We start from the raw sequence: 24,955 nt of genomic DNA, 5'->3' as shown, positions 1-24,955 counted from the left end.
GGAAAAAAAAAAGAATATTGAAATCCCATTTCAGCAAACCAATGGAACAACAAAGATCTTTCCAGGGTAAGTAACCTGTTGAGCAAGACAGTGAACTTTGCCCTTTTCTCAATTTTAGTGAGATCTCAGAGTTAGTATATTTAGTAGGAGGGTGTCGGAAACATAGATCCCCACCTGGGTGGGTTAGGGATGGTGCGATTTAGTTTTTTTTTGGGGGGGGGATTAGTGGTTGCTTACCCTGGGAAGATCTTCGTTTTTCCACTGGTTCAATGAAAAGGGATTTTGATATTCTCGTCTATACGATCTCCTCTTTGTTGATGTGGGGTTTTGACGATTTGAAGTAGCTATATATATATATATATATATATATATATTATATATATATATATATATATATATATATGTAAACTTAATTCTACAAACCTCACCAGAATGGTCGTTGGTGGAAGTTTCCATTCAACTCAGGGTTCCTTAATAATAATAGACACAAGACTGGCTAAGCATAACCAATATTTCTCAACAGAGACAACCACCTGAATGATGACAAATGCCCTGAGTGAGTTTTAAATAACCCCTCTAACTGCCCTCTCTTCAGGACTCAACTCAGAATGAAGGCATGTATGTTTCTACAGTCCATCTCACACTTCATGCACAATAGCAGCAAGCAATGACCAGACAGTCCTTTCTTTGACATGAAACTTGTAAAGCTATTGGTAAATGATCCTTCACATTATCCCTAGACAGCAAACAGAGTAGATCAATGGAGTTAAGTTTATATCACATGGAAGACTCAATTGTCAGTCCTGTGGGACAGTGTACATTTTGGGATGCGGATGTGATAGAGAGATGTGGTATATTGGACAGACCAAAAAGAAGGTTAGGATGAGAATTTTGGAACATTTATTGGGCATCAGAAGGGCTAATGCTCATAGTCCAGTGGCGGATCACTTTATTAAAAAGCATGCAGGCAACAGTGATTCTTTATTTTTTAGTATATTGGCCCAACCATGCATAGGAACTGGAAAGGATTTTGCTAGGAAATTAAATTTATTAGAAATGACATTCATTTTAAATTACAGCACACTTTCCTCTAAAGGTTTAAATCAGGAAGTTATTCTTCACTTTTAAAGTTTTATAAATTAATTTTGTTTTTGGCAGACCATATTCAGTGTATGTATGGGATATATGAATGGGGACACTGGTAATTTTAAAGGTTTATTGTATTTAATCAAATGTAATTTAATGTAATTGGATTATTGGTTGTTAAATGATTATTTAATGTGTAAGTATTTTGTATCATTCAGCCCTTGAAGGTGAAAAGCAAACTGGTGAAACTCTTTTCCGTGTGTTTTTTTTTTTTTTTTTTTTGCTGTTTTGGACTTTATTCTGTATTTTTATTCTAATAAAGGCTAGCTCTGTACTTTCTTTGCTGCATTTCTGGTTTATGTGTATTAATTGTTATTTTAATGCCAGATATGGTAGAAATGTAGATTTGGTTTGACTTTACCAAGGAATTTGATTTTGCACCATCCAGTAGATTAGTGATGCAGTATGAGAGCATCTCCAAGTAACTTGAGTTTCTGACTAAACTGTAGGTTGCAGGTGATCACAGAAAATGATGTGAAATGGCAAGAAATCAAAAGCTTTGGGGTATGTCCTATAAGGAATACACATACTTTAAAGGCTGATTTTCCTTACCTTATTCTTGTACTTAAGTATCTAATTTGCACGCGGAGTGGTAGCAGCCAATATGTTTCGGTTACAGTAACACAGAGGTAGCAATTTTATGCAAGGGAGTATAAGGAATATGGCTTCAAATATTTACACACACATGCATACACACACATACACACACACACACACACACACACACACACACACACACACACAAATCTCAGATATATCTCCTTGTTTATTGTATGCACGAAACCATTACACTTCTAGAATGAAACAATCATGCTTATTCAGAAGTCTACAGTGAATTTCAGCTAATTTCTTGATGTCTAAAAAAAATAATTATAAATAACAATTCACAGGAGATAGGCCAGCATGTGCCCTACACACTGTCTGTAATTTATGTATATCAACTCTGAGATCACAAAACAGTGCAGAAAAGAATAATTTTCCTCTCAACACTGAATGATAATCTCAGATAGTCTATTAAAGAAAAATTAACAACAACCATTTGACAGTTATGCATTTGAAAAAAATGATAGGAAATTGTTTTGTTTTCTACTGATATAAGTGAGTGACAGTAATGGGTAACATTGTAACTGAGGAAAAATGTATTTCACTTTGTCAAGAGTATTAACATCTACAACCAAAGAGATGCATAGAACAAGGTGGGAAGAAAGAAGAAGAATTGGGCAACATTGTAAAAGAGAACTGTGCACAGGGTAACTCATATTTAATTGAAAAAAGCCAGTCCAGTATAGATTGGAAGCAAAAAATCCTTTGAAAAGTAACAGCAACACACTATTAAACTAAATAATATATGTTCAACTAGAAATATGGGTATTTGTTTTTCAGTCTAACCAACAGCTAAATTACAATAAACACCTGTTTTGCTTCTCAGGATCCTCGCATATCCTATTAAGAGTACTGCCAGAAACCTGCTGAGAATCTCCAATAAATGACTGGATAGCACATAAATTCCTAAAAACAGTGTGTGTGTGTGTGTGTGTGTGTGTGTGTGTGTGTGTGTGTGTGTGTGTGTGTGTGTGGCCATGCCATATTGGGAAAAGCTATGGATGGATCCCTAAAGATAGGTCATTTGCTTTTCTTGATGACAGCCCCTCGGATGACAGCTGTTTTGTGTGTTGTATTATTTTTGTCTTGTTTAACAAGAACAGTTGCTTTCCATACTACATGTAGCAGCACACTATACAAATATCACTTTAAAAGGAAGTTTAAAAGGCAGGCTTTTTCTTAAACAAAAAGAAATCGAGCATAATTTATTTTATTTACATTCTCATATAATTCTGTGCCTGATCATTGGTAGAAAAAAATAACTGTCAAACTTTAGAATTAACCATTTCAGACTAGTTATAAATTGAAAACACATAATATTTTTAAATGAATACCAATTAAATAGTCTATATCGATGAGGATTATACAAAATTCAAAGGGGTTGTTACCTGTGTTATTGTTTCCTAGATTGGCAGGAGCATTCAGCGACTTGTGCCTAATTTAGGAGCCAGTTGTGCCACTCCCATTTGTTCTACAGGAAATAATTTCCATGACAAATAGTAAGAAGGCTTTATTTGACAACCAGCTTCTTGTGTTGTCATACATGACGTTTCAGTACAGCACTGTTCTCAACTGCCTGCTATTTTTCTTTATAGTTCTGAGTCTTTAATGTGAGAAGAAAAACTGTAACCAGTGCTTTTGTGTCTTGCTGAAGCTGGTCAACTTTAAAACATATAAACATTTACATTAGTTCTTGGCCAGAATGAGATGAATCAGTTTTATGACTGGCTTACAGAAGACCTTTTCAAGAGTATGTGTTTTCTACCTAGACTTCACCAGGGTCTCAATATCACACAAGCAACTGCTAAGAAAATTACAGTAACTGGAGATAAGTCCAAGACTGAAGAAAAATTAGGGGCTGCAGGACATAGATGATTGTGCTGAGAGGGACAATATCAGAATAAGGGATGCAGTTACTGGAAAAAATGCATATGTTGGATATGAATCTATCACTATTCAGTGTGCTTATTTTGTTTAAAACAGGTCAGCACCGGCATCTTCACTGTTGCCACAGTGGTTGGTACAGCAAAGACAGATACAGCAACAGTCTATGCAAGGATTTGATAGGTGAAGCAGGTGGTCATAAATGTGGCCATTAAGGTTTACTGTGGACAAATGCAAATCAGTACAGATAGTCAAAATAAGCCTTGTTTTAGGTATTGACTAGATAGATCAGAACTGATTAAAATAAGGCAGGAAGTGTATCTGTGGCATTCGTTACAAGTGGACAGGATCAGCCAGGGCATACCGAAAAAGACATGATATCTGCAGAGAAGTAATACTTAGAACTTACTGGAACTGATGCAGTACTGAAGAGAGTTTTCGAGGCTACACATGGCTAGGGACATCAGACTTCACAAAAAATTTCAAAAAGGCAGCAGGCAGAAGGATGCACATGGGACTGCATATCACCATTATGGTCATAGAATAGAAGAGTTGGAGCTCTCCTACTTAGACTGTAAAAGAAAATGGAGTCCCAGGCATATTTCTACCCATTAATTTCTTGGAAGTTGGAAGGGGTCACTCTTAGATGAAAGGCTGAGTAATTAGTGCTTTGGTAACAAATTTTATGAGCAATCCCTTGAGCATTGAAACTAATGCCTCATGAAGAAGGTTGTGAATTCACTGAATAGGGTACTGGTGTGTGGGGGAGGTGGATTAAGGGGAAACATTCATGACAGCATATAGCACGAAAAGAAAGAGAGTTATATTAGGGTGCAACAGGAAAGGGGTTAGATGTAAATGCACTTAAAGATCAGACTACATAAATGAGCTGTGTAATCTTGCAATCAGTCAACTACTTTGCAATATAGCAAATAATTATGAAGTTGCACTAAGAGGAACTGCAATGAGCTGGTGATGAATAAGAAGCAGCATTACTATAGAAAGAGAGCGAGAGACATAGGAAGGAGAGAGAGGAGCTGTTTAAACAATCGGTTCAGGCAGTTTGATCCACACAACTATGTGCGCTATTGAGCGTCCATCTTCTTAAGGCACTAAAATGACTAATAATAGTTAGAGGAGGGCCACCACGATGGGACAAAGATTATACCAGCTGTCATGTGAGGAAAGTCTAACAGATAGCACCAGTGTCCTTATGGAGGCAGAATACAAGTACAGCTAGTTCATTCTTTATCTACATACCTGTTTGTATGCCACCTGGAAATCTGAGCTCCTTATAAGAAACACTGATTGATATCCAAATGCCATCTAGAGCATACTGTGTCACAACATTTTGGTACTGCTGGGAACTATATGCTTTCAATACAGAACACGATTCTCTAGAGATTAGGGAAAAATAATATATTATACAGATAGGCTATGTCTGACAGACCATCATAATCAAGTAATACTGGAGAGTTTCAAAACTTAAACTGAAAAAAAAAAAAAAAATATATATATATATGAAAAGTTAGTATGATACTCAATGTGCATTGTCTATATGGGGGGAGGTGACAAAATTTATCCTAGATGCCCTTGTATATTATCTTCCCTAATTTAGCTCTAGTACTGATTTGGTCTTGCCATGTTTGACATTTTGTTATGATTTATCTATTCTAGCTATGTATTTATTGAATTTCTACTGAGGACTTTATGCATATATTGCCAATAAGGAAAGGGTAATTGCTATACTAGGAGTCAACCACTAGCCTGAGTAAAATAAATGAACGATTATGAATAATTTAATAAATCAATACCTACATATATGAATACATAAATAAATGCAGGTATAAACTAGTGTGGCATAGCTACACCTTTAGGAATGGAACAGTAGAGGAGCGATGAGGTACTGATTATGTTATGTGCACTCGCTATGACTGTTCTCGTCTAGGTGATATAAGTTACTACAGCTCATCACATTCACAATAATGATGCATAGCCACAGAGACAGACACATATAATGTGAACATATTTTACATACACTGGAGTTATTACACAGATCGGTATGTCACTGTACAAAAAAAAAGATAAACTTCAAATGTGCTGAGTCCATTTTAGTGGATGAGCTACTTTCAAGGACACAAAAACGTGTGCTTTTTATAAAGCAGCCTGAAATCAGCTGAAAAGCAGATGTTTTCAAAACTCACTAGGCAAGGAGGAGCGTCACAGACCTTCTGTATCTGCATTTTCTATTAAATGAATCAACAAACAAAGGTTGGTCTGCATGCATGCTCTGCACCAGTCACAGACCTCCAATGCTTTCCGTGGACAGAGTGGATTTTCAACGAGATAATGAGCATTTCTTTGCTGTGCAATCACACATTTGTGCATTCTTCATTCTAAGAATTCCTGGTAACTAATTTAGTTCATTATATAAGTTTTAAGCTATTTGTTTATTTTTTTTAAAGTTATGTGCCTGGCAGTTATTTCAGGAAATTATACAAGAGGCACCTCTGGCCTTACTTTATTGCACTCCAATGTTGCATAGCTGTGACAAACTGGACCCCAAGCAGCTTATGTACATTGTAGACAACCAAGCCTTTGATAGAGAAAATTCTGCTTAATAATGAGGAAAAAAAGCTGAGTTCAAAATATTTTATGATTATAAATTCAATTACAACATATAGAAAGCAATGGTGTTCATTAAATTTCTTCTTTGCAAAAGAATATCTAAATTACAGTCAAAATCTATATTATTGCATTATATTGTAATGCAGAGAAGTTTCATACGTACCTCTTCTTATAAAATTTGAAGATTAACTTTTATTGGATGGATTCCAAATGAATCAGACATTATTGAATATTACCTACATTGTAATGCTTACATTGTTTCATTTCCTCCTTAGAGGTACACCAAAGAAGATTTGGGGAAGGAGGGTGAGACAGACCACAGTCTTTGACTGCACATGATTATTTTGTATATCTCAACAATGATGATATTCTGCAATGTTTAGAAGTAAGGAATCTCATTAATTAAGAGCACAAAATAGCTGTGTTCTGGTGTATATCATTCAAAATATATACAAAGTGGATTGTGAAGATATATAGATACAGATAAAGGAATGTTTAATGTTAAATGCAGACTTTCATGCAGACCCTGTGTCACAATCCAGAGATCTGTAATGGTGACACACTGACAAAGGGTGACAATAATGTGATGACAGAATGGTCAGCTCTCTATAGTTAATATACTGTTTTGCACGTGTAGAGGGATGACTTTAATTTTGGGATGTTTTGACTGAACCAAAAGTCTCTTATGATAACAAATGGCTGGCTAGGGCTGTTGCTATTGACATGTATAACTTTGCCATGCATTGGGTGATCCAGGCTTAAGATCACATACATCTGATGGTAATATAGATGATACTTGTCAGACCAGAAAACCAGGGTATCTCAATGCATAACTGGGATGTAGAGGAAGGTGTTATTTTACAAATTCAATGCATACTTCTTGGCTACTTTAACAGACTTTCACTGTTAAGAAACATTATGAAATCTACATGATTAGGATAAAAGCATATGTGTTATCCTACCGGAAAGCATACAAATATGAGAGCAGTTCAACTGGTTCTGAACACATTGAGTATGTCCAGAATGAGACCCTCAGACAAAATAAAATGTTCTAAGTAACCAGACTTTGCTACAAAGCTTTCTGGTATTACCAATACAAAGGATCCCTACAGTCAGGCACTAAATGGCTCTGATCCTTTTCAACATCATGGATTCAACAAATGTCATAAGTCAGGGTTGGAACATGCATGATTCTACAGGCATGATGTTTCAACTAATATTTACCCAAAGGCTTCAATTGTAATTCAGCTAATTCATGTTTCTTCTTTGGAAACAGTCTCACATTTGTATATCTGCAATGAGAATTAGTACAAATTTTGCTTTCAAAATCACCTGATCTAGAACTTTTCTCACAGGCTTGGGGATATTAACTTCCCCTGTGCATAAATATATTTCCAATTCAGTAGTCAATTTTAGACATCTACAAAGAAGACATACAGCTGAAGTGAAAAATTTTTAAGGCAGGGTATGAAGACTGGTTTGGTAAATTTTCAGAGATATTCAAAGAAACAAGTTCACTATTGGGATAATTAACAAGATACACAACTCCTAGTATCTCTTAGAACATGCAAGTCAAGAATGAAGTTGTATCTGATTAGGACTGGCAAAAGAACAGGAATTAAAGATTTTTAGCACTGATAACGCTCACTGAATATTTTCTTCAGTTCTAAAGTCATCAATAATTGCAGGATTGGTTTACAAAAAAACATGCTGTATCCCTCACCAATGCATCTGATTGAATATTTCAGCAAAAAGTTATACTGCCAGACAATGATCTCTGCACACATTCTCATAGTTTGTGTGTGTGTGTGTGTGTGTGTGTGTGTGTGTGTGTGTGTGTGTGTGTGTGTGTGTGTGTGTGTGTGTGTGTGTGTATGTGTGTAGACAGATAAGACAGAAATCAGTCTATCTATCTATCTATCTATCTATCTATCTATCTATCTATCTATCTATCTATCTATATGTGTATCTATGTTTATGTGTGTGTCTCTACTTGTCTTGTGACAAAATTATAAAAGAGACTACTGAAAAAATAACAGATCCAATACCATTCTTACATTTAGGACATATACCTTCTGTTGTTGACCAGTTGGCTCAATGGTTAAAATGTTTGCTTCCTATGTACAAGGTACAAGGTTTGATCCTGACCTATGACCAATGTCTGCTTGGAGTTTGCATGTTCTAATTGTGTCTCTGTGAGGTTCATCCCATCTCCAAAAAACATGCTGAGTGTTTCCATCTCAAATTGTCCCAATAATAGAGATGTGAGCAGCAGCAGCAAAGACTCTAGATGGTGGTCTATGGGGGAAGAATTGTATAGATATATTGATGGTTGCTTCAGGCAGATTGCAGATTGTGAGTACAGTGGCAGGGTTATCCACTGAATGGTGTAAAACGTGTCTCTAGGTGATCTGGTCATGATGAATAATATTCTACTCCAACCTACACCATGGACCAGTGGTAATGGTGGAAGGATGTATGTGTCCCTGTTAGTCAGTGTGTGCCTGCTATAATGCCCAGCAGTTCTAGGACAATAAGCTACTGATGGCTGGTGTCCAGATGCCCAGCTTGGGTTACCTGGGATAGCTCAGCTGACTGAAAGCTGGACGTAAAACCAACCAACCTGCCAAACATGATCTGAGAATTGCTGAATGTAGGTTCACTGACAGGATAACACTAGACAAGGCGTGGACAAGGCCTGGAAGTAGAAAACATGATGGCAAGAAGGAAGCTGTATCCTGGAGACAAGATGGAGGAGGACAGACTAGAAACAGTGATATCATCAGAATTAGTGACAGACTCATGGCAATCAGACTCCAGCCTAATGATAGGGCAGTATTCATAATCTCAGCCTATGCCCTACAGCAGGGTTGTGATAGTGAGGAAAAGAATACATTCAGACAGCAGTTGCAGGATTTACTACATAAAGCAGGACAACATGTATTGGTGTTGATAATTGATGACTTGAATGCACATATCGAGACAGACAGAAAAGGAAATCAGAATTGTTTGAGTCCACATAGGTGGGGCAACAGGAATAAAGAAGGACAATTCATTCAAGACTTATAAACCATTGCTTGCCAGAATTAGCTGCAAGCAATGGTCAGAGAATTCTCCAAGGACAACAGAGCAACAGAGACTAGGTTAAAGACGTAGAAGTTGACTAGAGAGAAAGCACAACAGTTCAAGGATTTACTCAGGAGTCAACACCACAAGAAGAAGAGGAAACAGCTGGAGTTAAAGAAGATGCAGAATGGCAGCACCTCAAAACAGCATGTGTGAGGGCTATGGGGCAGATATGTGGTTGAGCCAGGTATGGAAATATGGTACATAAAGAAATCTGCTGGTGGAATGCAGAAGTCCAGGAAGTCATCTAAAGAAAGAAAGAAGGAATGAAGGAAAAAGTGGGAGATAGAAAAGTTGGACCAGGCTAAGAAGGAATACTGGTTGGCTAACAAAGAGGCTAAGAGAGGAGTTGCAATAGTAAAGAACAAGGCACTTTACCAGCTTCCGGAAAGTGACTCAGTGGATGGCGCAAAGAAACTCTATCAGGTTCCAAGGCAAAGACAGAAAAATAAAGAAGGTAGTCAGACACCCTTCATAAGGGATGCTAGCAACAACTTTCTCACCAGTCCCCAGGACATCAAAAGCAGATGAAAGAACTATGTCCAGCAGCAGTTTCTGAATGACTAAAACTCTCCTAAAGCTGTACTCCCTAGATCCAGCATGTGGTAAAAGAAGAGGAGGAGCTCATCCTAGAAGAAGTAAAAACAGCACTAAGGAAAATGAAGTCAGGAAAGCAGCAGGCTCAGATGAGGTCACAGCTGATATGATCAAGATGTTGTGTGATATATGGCAGAAATGGTTCCTAAGGGTACTCATAGCTGTATGGAGAGAAGGATGTATCCCAGATAACTGAGGAATAATTATACCAGTGTCAGTGTGTTCAAGAACAAAGGGGCCATTCACAACTGTGTGCAGTACAGAGGAATCAAACTCCTATCACAATGTATGAAAGTTCTGGAGAGGGTGATTAATAAGTGAATATTCAGAGCAGCAAAAAGTAAGATGGGAGGTGAGCAGTTCATATTCAGATCAGGATACAACACAATTGACCCAATGTTTGCAGTTAGAAAGGTACTTGACAAGAAGCTAGAGATAAGGAATGTGTCCAATTGGGCATTCCTAGACATGGAGAAAACATATGACAATGTCCTAAGAAAGTTGATTTGGACAATCCTGCACTGGTTTGAAGTCCTAGAAACACTGGTAGAACTAGTGTAAGCTATGTACATGGACCCAATGACTTAAATATGAATAATGTTCAGTCTCACGGAGTAGTTCTGAGTGGGAGTGGGTGTGCACCAGGGTTCAGCTCTGAGTCCACTGCCATTCATACTGGTGATGGACTACATTAGCAAACAGGTCAGAGGGGACAAATCAACAAAGTTGCTGTATGCAGATCATGTGGCATTATAGGCAGACTCAGAGCTTGAACGTCAGCAAAGGATAGAAGAATGGAATGCAAAACTGAAGGCACATGGAGTGAAACTAAACACAGATAAAACAGTGGTAATAGCAGCAAACTAGGGAAATCAGAAGAAGCTGAGAAGTGAGACAAAAGAGAAGATAATGGAACAGGTAATTAGCTTCAAGTATCCAGGAGGGGTGGTTGAGGAGAAGGAAAGTCTGAATGAAGAGGTCAAAGTTAGAAACAGAGGGGCTGCAGCCAATTGGCATAGAATGTCAGGTGTAGTCTATGACAGAACAATGCCAAAAAAGCTATAAAGTAAGGCATACAAACCAGTGGTGGACCAGTACTAGTGTACGGTACAGAAACCCTGGCAGTAAAGGCAGAACAGATAAGGAAGCTAGAGGTGTTGGAAATGAAGTGCCTGAAAGGGGTGGTAGGATGCACACTGTGGGACATATAAAGAAATGGGAACATAAGAACAAAAGCCAAAGTAGCTCCATTTGCAGAAAAAAATCAAAGAGAACAGATTATGGTGGCCGTGACACGTGCAGAAAATCAGAAAAAAAGGAAGAAAGTAAAAGGAAATGAGGATGTCCAGCAAAGACGTGAACGGACTGTGAGAGAGATGACCTGTAAGAGTCAGGCATAAGTGATGAAGAAGGATGAAGCGTGGCATTCAATCAAGAGATATGGCAACAGTTAACATACTCTTCCAACCCCATGTAGAAAAATGGAAGAAGGGGGCTGATGATGATGATTTTCTGCTATGTGCTTGCACTATAGAGAATGTAGGACAAACCACACTGAAATCCAAAATAAAGGTTAGCGCTTTCGTTTACTGTATTAAGCAAACTTCATCAGACAAAACTGAATAAAAATACAACAATATATATATATATATATATATATATATATATATATATATATATATATATATATGAAAGGTAATTAAAACAGCATGACATCATTTCCTTTCAAACAAGACCAAGCCTCCAATTAAAGTACCCAACCACAAAAAATTACACCCATAAAATGTTTAAAAAAATACGTAAAAAAGTATATAGGAAACATTAAATACATATAACATAAAATCAATAAGGAATCTAAACCATATAAATATATATGTGTAAATATTATCTCGTTAATGCCCTCAGTTTCAACATACTTTTAATAGAAACTGAGTCATTCAATCCTAGGGTAGATAAGGCATTCAGCCTTTTCTGCCAAATTAATTCCCTCTCTTCAATATTTCAGATCAATAGGACCCCCTCTCACTTGGTCTTGTTTGAAAGGAAATGATGTCATACTGTTTTAATTACCTTTTATATATATATATATATATATATATATATATATATTGTATTTTTATTCAATTTTGTCTGATGAAGTTTGCTTAATACGGTAAACTAAAGCGATAACCTTTATTTTGGATTTCAGTGTGGTTTGTCCTTCATTTGGTGTCTTTTACCAGTGTTGTTTCTTTACTAGTTTCTGTAACTATAGAGAATGTCTAAGATAATAATAGTCCATCTTGCTCTATAACATTAGTTTGAGTAGATTTAAAGAAATGCATTGGATGTAGACAGAAAATAATACGTATCTACAAATCTGAAAAAGACCAGTAATGGACATCTTACATGAATATAAGAACAGCAGTTTATAGGGTGCACAGAGTTCTGACAGCATGAAGAATAACAAGTCTCATCCGATCACCCAGTATTTGACAGCATCAGTCGCCATCTTCCTACTTCTCTCCAGCTACTGGCTTTGACATCCAAGATGCAACCTTCACATAATCCAAACAATTATTTCCATCTTCTTCTTCTTCCTCGGCTGTTAAGTCATACTTAAATTCTGCCTTTGTTTCTTACCATCCAGCCCCACCAATGTGTTTTTAGTTAATAACAGCTTACCGTTTATTTATTCAACTGGATCTTTCACTTTCTGATCCTTCTGTTGCATGGTGACATCAATGCAAAATTATCAACCTTTTCAACTTCCAGTTGTTTTACATACTTAGCCAGTGTAGCAATAATTTGTTATAGCTCAGAGAAAACAATAACCAGTGAAGTTACTACACTTTTATTCCATTTTAATTTCCACTTTCAAACTAATTTTCACAATCATCCTGAAACATTAATACCATGTACGTGGCTGAACTCTTCCTTAACTCATCCTCACCTATCCATTTATTAACATGTTTACCAACATCTCACTCTAAACTAAGCATGCTATCAGCTGACCACAAAAAAGCAGTTTTTTCAAATGTTTATATTTCTGAATTTTGGCTTGTAGCCATATAATTGCAATTGTAATAGAAATGCATATATAGATGACTTACTTCCTGAAACAGCTCAATATGTCTTCAAGAAGCCATAGAATTAAAAAAAGTGCCACAGTACCTAGATGAAGGCTTGTTTGATAAAGTTATGCACTGCCACAAATATTCAGATTCACATATTTTCACACTGATACAGACTACTAATGTTTGCAATGTGATTTTTGGTGTTTGTTTCCTACAGCAAATATAATTAAAATGATTGCATTGAAATAGTGAAATGCCCAGACAGGGATTTATTCCTATATGTTTAACTTTTCACATCAGTTGAACAACAACAAAGGAGTGTGTAGACTTCAATCTCACATACACAAATGTGGTGTGATGGAGCTTACTTCAGCGGAAAATCCATTGTTTCTTTTCCATTAACATCAGTGTTTTTTGAACATTAGTGCCAGTTTTTAAGTTTTCTATGTTACAGAGTTTGAAGCATCAACCTGCAGAACAAATCATTTGCTGTAATCTGGACTGGCTAACACAGGGGGTCCTCCCAAAGCTTCTTTAAGCTTCTGGAATGCCTGCTTACATGCTGGGGTCCACGCTACCTTATCTGGCCTGTTTTTCCTTGTCAGATCTGTGAGGGGAGCAGCTATGGTACTATAACTGGGGACAAGCTTTCTGTAATACCCTCCTCTCAATAAGAATGCCCTCACCTGCTTTTTGGTAACAGGGGCAGGCTAAGCCTGAATGGCTTCCACTTTGGCTGGTTCTGGTCAGATCATACCACTCCCCACTCTAAGTCCCAAGTAGGAGACCTCTGCCATACCCACCTGACACTGACTGGGCTTAATGGTCAACCCTTCCGACTGTAGCCTGTCCAGCACCTCCCAGACATGCTGAAGGTGCTCTTGCCAGGAATGGCTGTAGATGGCAATATTATCCAAGTAAACAAGGGAAAATCTCCTGCTCCTGCTAAGATATCATCTACCAGCCTCAAGAAAGTAGCAGGGGCATTTTTCATCCCAAAGGGCATCTTCGTGAACTCATACAAGCAAAAAGGAGTCAAAAAGGCTGACCTCTCTCAAACATTGGAGGTTAAGGGCACCTGCCAGTAGCCCTTGGTAAGATCAATAGTGGTAAGATACTTAGCCTCAACCAGCTGCTCTAGGGCATCATCTGTCCTAGTCATGGGGTAAGCATCTGACTGTTTGTGAATATTTAATTTCCAGTAGTCCACACAGCATCTGGTGCTGCCATCCTTTCTTGGTACCAGCACCACTGGGGAGGCCCTGAGACTATTGGACTCCTGGATTACCCCTAGTTCCAAAATTTCCTGTATCTCCTCCCTCAGAGTCTGTTTGACTGTTTCAGGCCCCCTATAAGGGGCCTGTTTAATAGGTCTTTGAGGTCCTGTATCTACATGATGCTTCATCAGATGGGTGCACCCTGGTTTCCCAGTGAACATGCCCCCAAACACCTGTAACACTGCTCAGATTTCTTAATCCTGGGTAGGGGATAGCTGCTGGGACATTGCTACCCTTCCACTGAGGTATCAGTCCAAGCATCACTGAGGAGATCAGTCACCAGATCCCCCTCAGACTCCTCCTGCCATCCACTGCAAATGCTCAGCACATGGGTCTTCCTATCATGGTAAGGTTTCCTCATGTTAACATGGTACAATTTCTGCCCCTGTCTCCTGCCTAGCAGTTCTACCATGTATTTAGCATCACTGACCTTTCTTACCACCCTAGGGTCCCTCCCAAGCTGCCTACAGCTTGTTGTGTCTGACATGAATGAGAACCATAACCTGCTGCCCTACAGCATACCTCTAGCTTGAAAATTCCCATCATACCAGGCCTTTATCTGCAGTTGGGCTTCTGCCAGGTACTCCTGGGCCAAGCACATGAGTTCTCTGAGCCTTGTCCTAAGGTTAAGGACATATGCCATGACAGACACCTTGTAGAATTCACACACACCATCCCACTCATCACAAATCAAATCTGGAAGTCCTCTCACCCTATGCCCATATAGCAACTCAAAGGGTGAAAACCTGTGGAGTCCTGGGATGCCTCTCTGTAAGCAAAGAACAGATGGGGTAAGTATTTTCCCTGCTCCCTCTTAAACTGGTCTGCAAATGCCCATAGCATGATCTTTAGTGTAAAGTTTAACCTCTTCACCAGACCATTAGTCTGGGGATGGTAAGGGGTGGTCTTTAGGTGCTTCACCCTACAGTGCTCCCACTGACAAGCCAGCAGGTCTGAGATGAAATTGGCACCTCTTTCAGTCAGTATTTCTTTGGGAAACCTACCCTGCTGATAATCTCTAACAAAGCATTTGCCACCTTTTCTGCCTCAATGGAGGACAGAGCCACCACCTCAGGGTATCTAGTAACATAATCTACCACCACTAGGCTATACTTCTTCCCTGTGGAACCTGGAGAACTCAGAGGCTCAACAATATCCATAGCTACCCTCTGAAATGGTTCCCCAATCACAGGTAAAGGCATCAAATGAGCTTTCACCTTCTCTCCTGCCTTGCATACGTTTTGGCACTGCTCACAGGTCCTGCAGTACCCAGTTGCATCTCTGGAAATCCCAGGCCAATAAAAGTTCTGCATAATACATCTCTTTGTATGCTTTTTGCCCATATGATCTGCAAAGGGAATTTTATGAGCTATGGCTAGAAGTGCCAGACAGTAAGTCTGGGCACTGCCAACTGCTGTATTCTCTCACCCTCTAGCTCTCCCTCAGGGGTCCACTCTCTATGCAGTAACCCTTTGTCTCAGTATACAGATTCCCTATTTCCTTGAGAATCAGGTGCCTTACTAGCGACCTCCCTCAGGCCTTGTAATGTTGGGTCTGAGAGCTAAGCTTGTCTCAGCTCTGTCTTTGTAACCCTTCCCAGTTCCCCTTCCACAGAAAGTCTCGTATCCTCTGACAGTGGTGTCTTACTGTTAGCCTAGGTAGTACTACTCACCTCTGCCCTTGCAGTCAATCTATCCAAGGGAGCATCAATACTCACAAGCAGCTGTGGCTCACCTTCAGTCTTACTGCTACAGGGTAGCTCCCTCCCTCAGGTAGACCCCTCACCAGTCCTAGCGTCAAGTGTGTGGTCTGTCTGGGTCCCCCCCCAGGCTACCAGACCTCCAAGCCTGACTGCATGTAACTGCATGCACACAAGGTACTGCATTATCAAAATCATTCCCTATCAGGACATCTGCAAGGATATCCTCAAACACACCTACTTGCTTGATTCCTTTTCCACCCTCTCAGTCAAGGTGAACCCTAGCCAAAGGTATATGGAATGGGATCCTTCCTAAAGCTCTGACTGAAGTAGACTGCCCAAGCAAGTAGTGCTCCTCTTTAGCCATTGCAGGCTTTAATATGGTTAAGTCAGAGGCTGTGTCTCTCTTTGCAGTGGCTTCTTTTCCATCTACTAAGGTAGGATATAGACTCTTGTGGTAGTTTGGTACCCTTGTTGTCCCCAGACAACCTACTGCTTGCATCTTCCACATATAATGATATATAATGGCACCAAACTACCTAACACACTTTTTACTACATTTCTGCAGGGGGCTTGATACATTGGGGTTAGGAAATTAACTTTTCCCCACTATAGTGCTATCTTGGAGTTGGTATATTTAATTTATGGGAGGGGCATACAGAAACATGGTAAAAAGTGTGTTTAGTAGTTTGGTGTCATTATATGTGGAGGGGATGTTATTTTCTTGTGATTTGTAGTGTTAGATGTTATGAAATTCGATGTTATGGGTTTTAGATGTTTTGGGTTTTATTTGTTCTGGTCTCAGTGTTATGAAATTAGATGTTATGGGTTTTAGATATTTCATAGTAGACCCCTCTGTAAAAATCTATATGCTACATGGCCCCACTGGTTGCATTTAAAGCATTTAACCCTGGATCCTGGCCACAGACTTGAACTAGTGACTTCCCCTGTTACTGGCAGACTCTGTTGGGGTAGTTTAGACTGCCTACCATGGGTTCTCTTAGACCCATGAGCAGCACTGGGTATCCCTTTCCTGTGCAGTGATGCCCTGCTTGCTTGGTATAGGTCTCCCTTCTTCCCCAACTCATATGCGGTAATGCATTCCCTATCTTCTACCCAGATTCTCAAGTCTTCAGGCAAAGTGCTAAGGGCTTGTTCCCTCACCAAAAGGTATGCCATCCTTTCAAAAGTGGTGACCTGACACCCATTCACCCTCCTGTAGAAATACGTGCTTCACTCAGTGATATATTTTCACACACTTTCATTTGCCTTGCGCCTATGCTCATGAAACATTTTTCTGTAAGCTTCAATTGCTAACTTAAAACTCTCTAATAAACTATTTTTAACATTATTATAATTTAAGCAATCAGCATCAGACAATTTAGAAACAGCAGTTATAGCTTTACCATGGAGTAAGGGGGTTGATAACCGTACCCAGAGCTCTTGGTCAGCATTATGCTGTTTACATACCCTTTCAAACATATGAATAAAACTATCAAAATTTTCACCCTCTGTAAATTTACTGACCTTACTTGCTACTGGCATTCAGTTACTCACTTCCCCATTACTTCCATAACCTTGGCGAAGAGTCAGTATCCCTTTTTCATGTTGCCTCTGCCTCTCATTTTCCTCATCTCCCAGATTTTTCAGTCTCTCATTTTATTCAGCTTTCAAATGCCACAGTCTATTTGCTGATTCTATTTCCAAATGTTTAGCCTTCAGTTCATATCTCTTTAAATCCAGATGGATTTTTAAGTCCTCTGAGGCAAAGTTGAACTGTTCATTTTCTGAGAGCTGTACATCCCCAAGGCCAGTCTGGTTGTCCTCCTGTCTACTGGTCTGTGATGTAGCTGTGACTAAGGCTGCTGTCATTTCTGTTTTTGTCAGGTTGCCATGCACCAGTATTTTGACTTGTTAATGCTTCGCCAACTGACTCCTTGTCAGCTTGCCATACTCCTCTGCTGACTTTCTCGCCTGCTCTCCCTGACTAACTAAGCTAAGAAAAAAAAATAAAACTATTGTGATATGAAACTCTGAATATCTACCATGTGGGTGCCACTGTTTATAGGCTGCAGGAGTTCAATATCAACACCACTGAATCCCATTATGTGATGTGGTGATCCCACCACTGCCAAACAATAAATATGATGCCCCACCACTGAGCCGGTAATCAAGAAGCCTCAATCTTTACCACTGACATCAATAAATATGTGACACCCCACCAATGAACCAGTAATCAGGGAGCCTCAATACTCACCACTGGCACCAGTGGGAGATGTACAGTGAGAGGATGACAAGGTATATACACAGTATTCCCAGATGCAGCTCTCTGCATCAAGTGCAATTTCCTTTAAGAGCACACAGAGACCACAGTCATTCCAGGGCTAGTTTCTCACTCTTTCTCTAGATCCCCAATAAGACTCCCCATTGAGATTTCAGCTGAGTCTCCAAGCCAAGAAGACCTCCAGCACCCTCTCTGTCCAACCAGTGCTTTGTGTCCCTGTCCAAGTAGCTGACACACACACACTCTTTGAGGTTTGATTTTATATACACAGACACACACACACACACACACACACACACACACACACACACACACACACACACACACACACACACACACACACACACACACACACACACACACACACACACACACACATCTGGAAAAGGCCGGCACAAGTTTACTAGCTATGCCCCCTTTTGCCCAGACTATAAGGTAGTTATCGCTGCCACCACCCAGCTCCTTATCAGCTACTTTAAAGGCCTTAACAAAGGGTGTCCAATCTTACTGTCTAATTGTATAACTAATACAAATAATAGTTTGACCAAGGGCATGGCTATTGAGTGTCCCACAGTGTCATCAAATAAATATGCAAGTATTCTCAGAATTGAAATATCTCTAGTCAGATCAGCCACAATGAAATGTTTAAATATATTTAATAATAAAAAGAACAAGACAATACTAAATATATATATTTACAGTGGCATCAGAGCTTAAAATATATACATTTAAACAGTTACAGCTGAATTACAGCTGAAAACCCTCCAGGTGTAGCATCTCTAAGACACTGAGGACCTGATCGCTTTGCCCCCCCCACACACACACTTGTGTGAGCTAGGAATCCTCTCACTCCAGCTAAAAGAAAAGAAAACTCTAAGCAGCAATCATCCAAAAATAGACTGCAGCCCCAGGTTTAACTCCAGGAACCTTGTTGTTGCCGCTTGTGTAGTAGCTACTGAGGACCTGATCGCTTTGGGTCCCCCCCTCACTTGTGTGAGCAAGGAATCATCTCACTCCAGCTAAAAGCAAAGAAAACTTTAACCAGCAATCATCCAAAAATAGACTGCAGCCCCAGGTTTAACTCCAGGAACCTTGTTGTTGCCGCTTGTGTAGTGTAGGTGCCAGCTTTTGTGACTACTGTTATGCCTTGTTAAAATCTATCACAATCAGCTAGAGTGCATACCCCAGGGGCAACAGCTGCAAACCTAATTCCTCTTAGCCCACCCCCACCCCTTTCATCTGTTTCACTGTTGATAATTTGTTGTATGTTAAGGTATTTATCCCCACTCAATAGTCATAGCCTTCAGTCCATCCTCCTCAATACTTGTTCTTCACTAACCACCAAACAGAGGTGCAAAGTCTCCAGCTGCTTTTATCTTTAGCTACATTGCGTGCAGCAAACAATGAGCAAAGGGTAATACAAATATAAAAGAGAATAAAATCTGCCATTGCAGTCTAGTAAGTAGCATACAACTTCTACCTGTGGTGTATTCCTACACATAGTTTTTCTTGGAAAAACCTTCCAGTCCTTGAACAAGGGTGCCTGTATGTTTACCTTATTTACTTGGCTGTCCTTTGATAATTAGCTTGGTTAGCAGAGTACCTTGGATTCTCCCCTGCTACTTTAAATTCCACTTGATGGTCCCCCCCCCCCCCAAGTGATTGCTCAGGTACAACACACCAAAGGTTTTTAAAACCCTGGATGCCATATTTGCTCTAATTGCAGCTGAAAGCCCTCCGGGTGTAGCATCTCTAGTAAGTGTCCCTGGACTAGCTGATAGTTTTTTTAGCTAATTTCCATCTGGAAGGTGTAGCCCCACTATATTTGCTTCGTTCACTTCGCTCCCTATACCTATCCATACAACCACACCCCCTCACTTCCTCCCAAATCCCCCACCGCTCTACTTCCTGTTTTCATACTACCTCCCTTCTTTGCTCCTCCCCACACTTACCCACTATCCACTATCAAAGACTACGATACCTTATTCCCACCCTTCCTCTCATCCTCTGTTCTACATCCCATAAAGTGACATGTCTCTTACAACTCAAACTATACTCTTACCTTCTCTACTCCTTATACTCTATCACATCACCTCCTATCACTCACAGTTATCTACTCCCTATTTCCATCCCTCAAACACCACTCAACTCAAGTACTACACCACAACCCTATCTACTAATTTGTCCCTCCATCCTTTCCCCACCACACCCATTCCTAAAATAAAAATACCCCCCCCTTTAAAACAAAAAACAGTCTACTTACTCAAATTAAAACCCCATTACAAGCCTCTACTTCTATATGGTAAGATTCATCCTAACCCAGGCCCTACAGACACTACCCTGAACAATAACCCCCCTGTATCCAAACCTGCCAACCCTTCCAACCCACAAAAACAAGTACAATTCTGCTATATCAACATCAGGAGCCTTGTAAATGAAGTTCAAGACCTCCATGCTTGGATAGCAAACTATACTCCTGACATAGTTACCCTAACTGAAACATGGTTAAAACCACACCATCTAGACAGTGAAATCATCCCTCCTGGCTATAATATCCTTAGATTAGATCAGCCTAAAAGAAAAGGAGGAGGAGTCTCCATACTCTACTCCAATTGTCTCTCTCATATCAGTCCCACACTAGACTTACCCTCCTTCTCACCAGCTGAACTCTTACTGACCAACTTCAAACTTAACAGTTTCAACACCATAACTGTTGCAGCAATCTATATCCCCCCTGGTGATAATATTAACATACTTGAGAACATCCTATCTCACCTCTCACATACCATCCACAATGAAATAATTATACTGGGAGATGTAAATATCGATTGGCTTACAATACAAGCTCCCAACACTACTTCCTGTATAAACCTACATGGGTTTGAGCAGCTAATCACAACCCCAACCTACATTAATAAATCTCACCTACCTAGCTCTCTTCTAGACTGGATATTGGTCTCCCACCCTCAAAACTATCATAACTCCCAAACCCTTCCAAATGCCCTCAGTGACCACTGCCCTATAACAGTTACCAGACATACTCCCCACCTTACCAAACCTAGCAAATTTATTACCACCTGCTCACTTTCTCATTTCTGTCCTAACTCCTTTATTCACCAACTCTCTAAAATTAACTGGTCTTACCTCACCACTCTTCCTTTAGATGAAGCTGTCCACTCCTTCAACATTACATTCCTAAACATTCTTAACTCACTTGTTCCTCTTCGCACAATTAGAATCAAATCTAGTACTGCTCCCTGGCTCACTAAATCTACCAGAACCCTCATGAAAGACTGGGATAGGATTTGGAAAATGTGGACTAAAACTAGGACACCTTCTCTTCTTCAGAAATATAAAGAACTCAGAAATAAAATAAAAAAAAAATCATCCATTATGACAAAATAAACTTCTATGCCAATCCTCCCTCTACTCTTAAATCAGACCAAAAGAAATTCTGGAGCTCTATTAAACAGACTCTGCATTCAGGAAACCCTTCCTCTCCTAACCCATGTCCCAGTGCAACACCTGAATACATAGCCAACAAATGTAACAATCATTTTATAAACTCAATAGCCTCCATAATAAATCGCCCCCCAGAAACAACACTAGCACCCCCACAAAATCTATACCTCTTCCAAACCCTCCTAACTCCTTCTCTCTAAAAGTAGTATCAACTAACTATGTAAAGTCATTACTCTCTAAACTTAAACCTTGCTCCCCATCTATTGACAAGCTACCCTCTTACTTCCTGCAGATTGCCTCTGAACCTCTTGCCTATCCTGTATCCATCTTAATCAACCGATCCATTTCTGAATCCTATATCCCCACTGTATGGAAGTATTTCTTTACTCTACTCATTCACAAAGGGGGCAACTCCTCAGACATATCCAACTTCAGACCAATTGGCATACTCTCTCCACTCTCAGAAATCCTAGAGAAATGCATTCACAAGCAGGTAATACATTACCTTCACCAGGAAAACCTTCTCACACCCACGCAGCATGGTTTCCACCCCAAGCATAGTGCAACTACTGCACTCATATCATTCATCAACATAGTCTCCCTAGCTTGTGATAACAATAAACTTATCTCATGCCTATTCCTTGACCTTTCTAAAGTCTTTGACACTGTCTCTCACCCACTCCTTCTAGATAAACTCACTAACTTACATTTCTCTTCCCCTACTATCTTCTGGTTCTCCAGCTATCTTTCTACCTGCCAGCAATCAGTTAAATGGCTCTCTGCACTATCCTGCCCTATCACTGTACAAATGGGAGTCCTCCAAGGGTCCATACTTGGACCACTACTCTTTAATATTTTCACCAACTTGCTCTACTCCTCTTGTCCCCATTCATCTCTTGTGCAATATGCTGATGACTCAACTGTTATAACCATTGCTGACAACCCAACTGACCTCCACTCAACTACCCAGGCATCTTTCCACACCATTGAGACTTGGCTTAGTGATAACAAACTAATACTTAATCCAAAAAAACTAAGCTCCTACTCTTCCTCCCTAAAAACATCACCACACTCAAAAGTACATTTACCATCTTATCCTGCAACAGCACTATCATCTCAGCTGAATCTAGTACTAAATTGCTAGGTATTACAATAGATGATCAGCTTAAGTTTGATCTTCATATTACTAACTCTGTAAAAAGAACTCATCAGAAACTTGGACGTCTTTTCCGTAGCAAGAAATACTTAACTAACACTGCCTGAATAACTCTTTCCCAGGCTTTATTACTCCCAACACTCCTGTACAGCTGCCACATATTCACAAACCTAAATTCTACACTTATTTCCAAGCTTGAAACTAACTATAATAAGATAACCAGATTGGCAGCTAACCAAATCTACAAGTCACACCATTGCTTATCACTACAGCAACTAGACTGGCTAGAATTCCCTCAGCTGCTCCAACTATATCAACTACAAATCATCCACTCTATCCTCTATCTACCCTCCTTCCAAATATTCCCCTGCTAGGATGCTACTCAGCTCAAATCAAGAATTATTAGACATCTACAAACCCAAAACCAAAATAAGCTGCCTTCTCTATAACTATAACCCAACTACATCCTGGAACCAACTCCCCTTGGAAATAAAATCCCTCCAGCATAGCAAAAGTTTCAAATTAGCTACAAGGAAATACCTAAAAACAAAGTGGTCTTGCCACTGTAGCCAACCACCCTGAAACCACCATCCTTTCACCTATTTCACCACCTCACTTGTAATGTATCTCTAACACTATTCCCCTGTCTCTTCTACTTCTTCCCTTCCTCTATCTCCAACCACTCTTAATTCTTACAGTCTCAGAACAACCGACCTGTCTAGTCTGTCTCCTATACTCTACCTTCCCTACATCTCCTACTAGCCATTCTTACTTTTCTTTCTTGTTTCCAAACTCCTATACAACTAGATCCTACCCACTTTAAATAAGCATCTTCCTAACTATCAACACATTATGCTCTAAGCAACTTAAATAATATTGTAACTAGTCACATTTTCTTCTGCTAATTGTTTAAAATCTTGTTTGTAACAACTCACATACTTGTCTGCCAATTGTTAATACTCTGTATAATTGAATTGCCTGAGGAGCTTTTTTTCTCTCCAGATCTCTGCTTGTAAGATCCTATAGCTGATTGTTTCTACTATGTTATTAAAATTTAATACATTTTTTTCTAGTCCTGAGGAGCTTTTCTCCCCAGGTCTCTGCTGAAAATGAGCCAAAAGCTCAGCCAGACTCACCCGGTTAACAAATGTAAAATAAATAAAAATAAAAAAATACAATAGTGCATGTACATTTCTGTTCTTTTCCAGTAGGGTACACTGTGGTTACATTTCAAACAGCACTTTGCAAATACCTTTGAGCAGTTTGATATACACATGCCATACAGTCCTAATACATTTGTAACACAAGCATCTTATATAAGTCATGCTGATATTCACAAATGATCTGAAATTATTTATAAAATTCCAGCTAGGTGTGCTGGCAGTACCTCCTTTGTCACAAGCTGAAATCATTCCTCATTTGTTTACAATAATTCTGCTACTCCTTTTTCTGTTCTGTAATATTTATATTGCTTTAGCACACTTAAATCAGGCCTACATCTACAATTTTTCTGACAAGCTTCCACTTGTTTAGTCCACTGAAGAATTTAACTGTTTTCAGATTTTCCTTACTTTGTGGATATAGATTTCATCTGCAGTGATATTCACTGTAAGTAAGTGATGTGTGTGATTATGTCATATACCAATGTATTAAGTAGATGTACAAAACTTGTTCTACTCCAGCTATGAAATATGTACAATAGTCAATGCTGTATATGGTTATCTGTTTGCATTTGGTTATAGCAACCATATTTTGCTGTTTATGTGCTTATATTACTACCTATAATAAGCCAGGCCTGATAAGGTAATCAACATTTTCTTTCATATTTTCCCAATGGAATGAGGAATGATAAATCTAACTGGCATCCATCCATTTACCCATCCACAACCCCCATTTTCCACATTTTTGCACATGGTTTGGGGTGTGATATCATTAGTAACAATCATCTAGAGCCAATATTATGAAGATTCTTGACTTTAATCCTTTATGGGAGATCGTTTCAGAAGTCTAATGGAGGCCTTTTAGCTATTGCATGAA

Source organism: Protopterus annectens, chromosome 12.part0, assembly GCF_019279795.1.
Source record: "Protopterus annectens isolate FY-2018-M chromosome 12.part0, PAN1.0, whole genome shotgun sequence".
In the NCBI taxonomy this organism is placed as follows: Eukaryota; Metazoa; Chordata; order Ceratodontiformes; family Protopteridae; genus Protopterus; species Protopterus annectens.
This window is presented reverse-complemented; position numbering follows the sequence as displayed.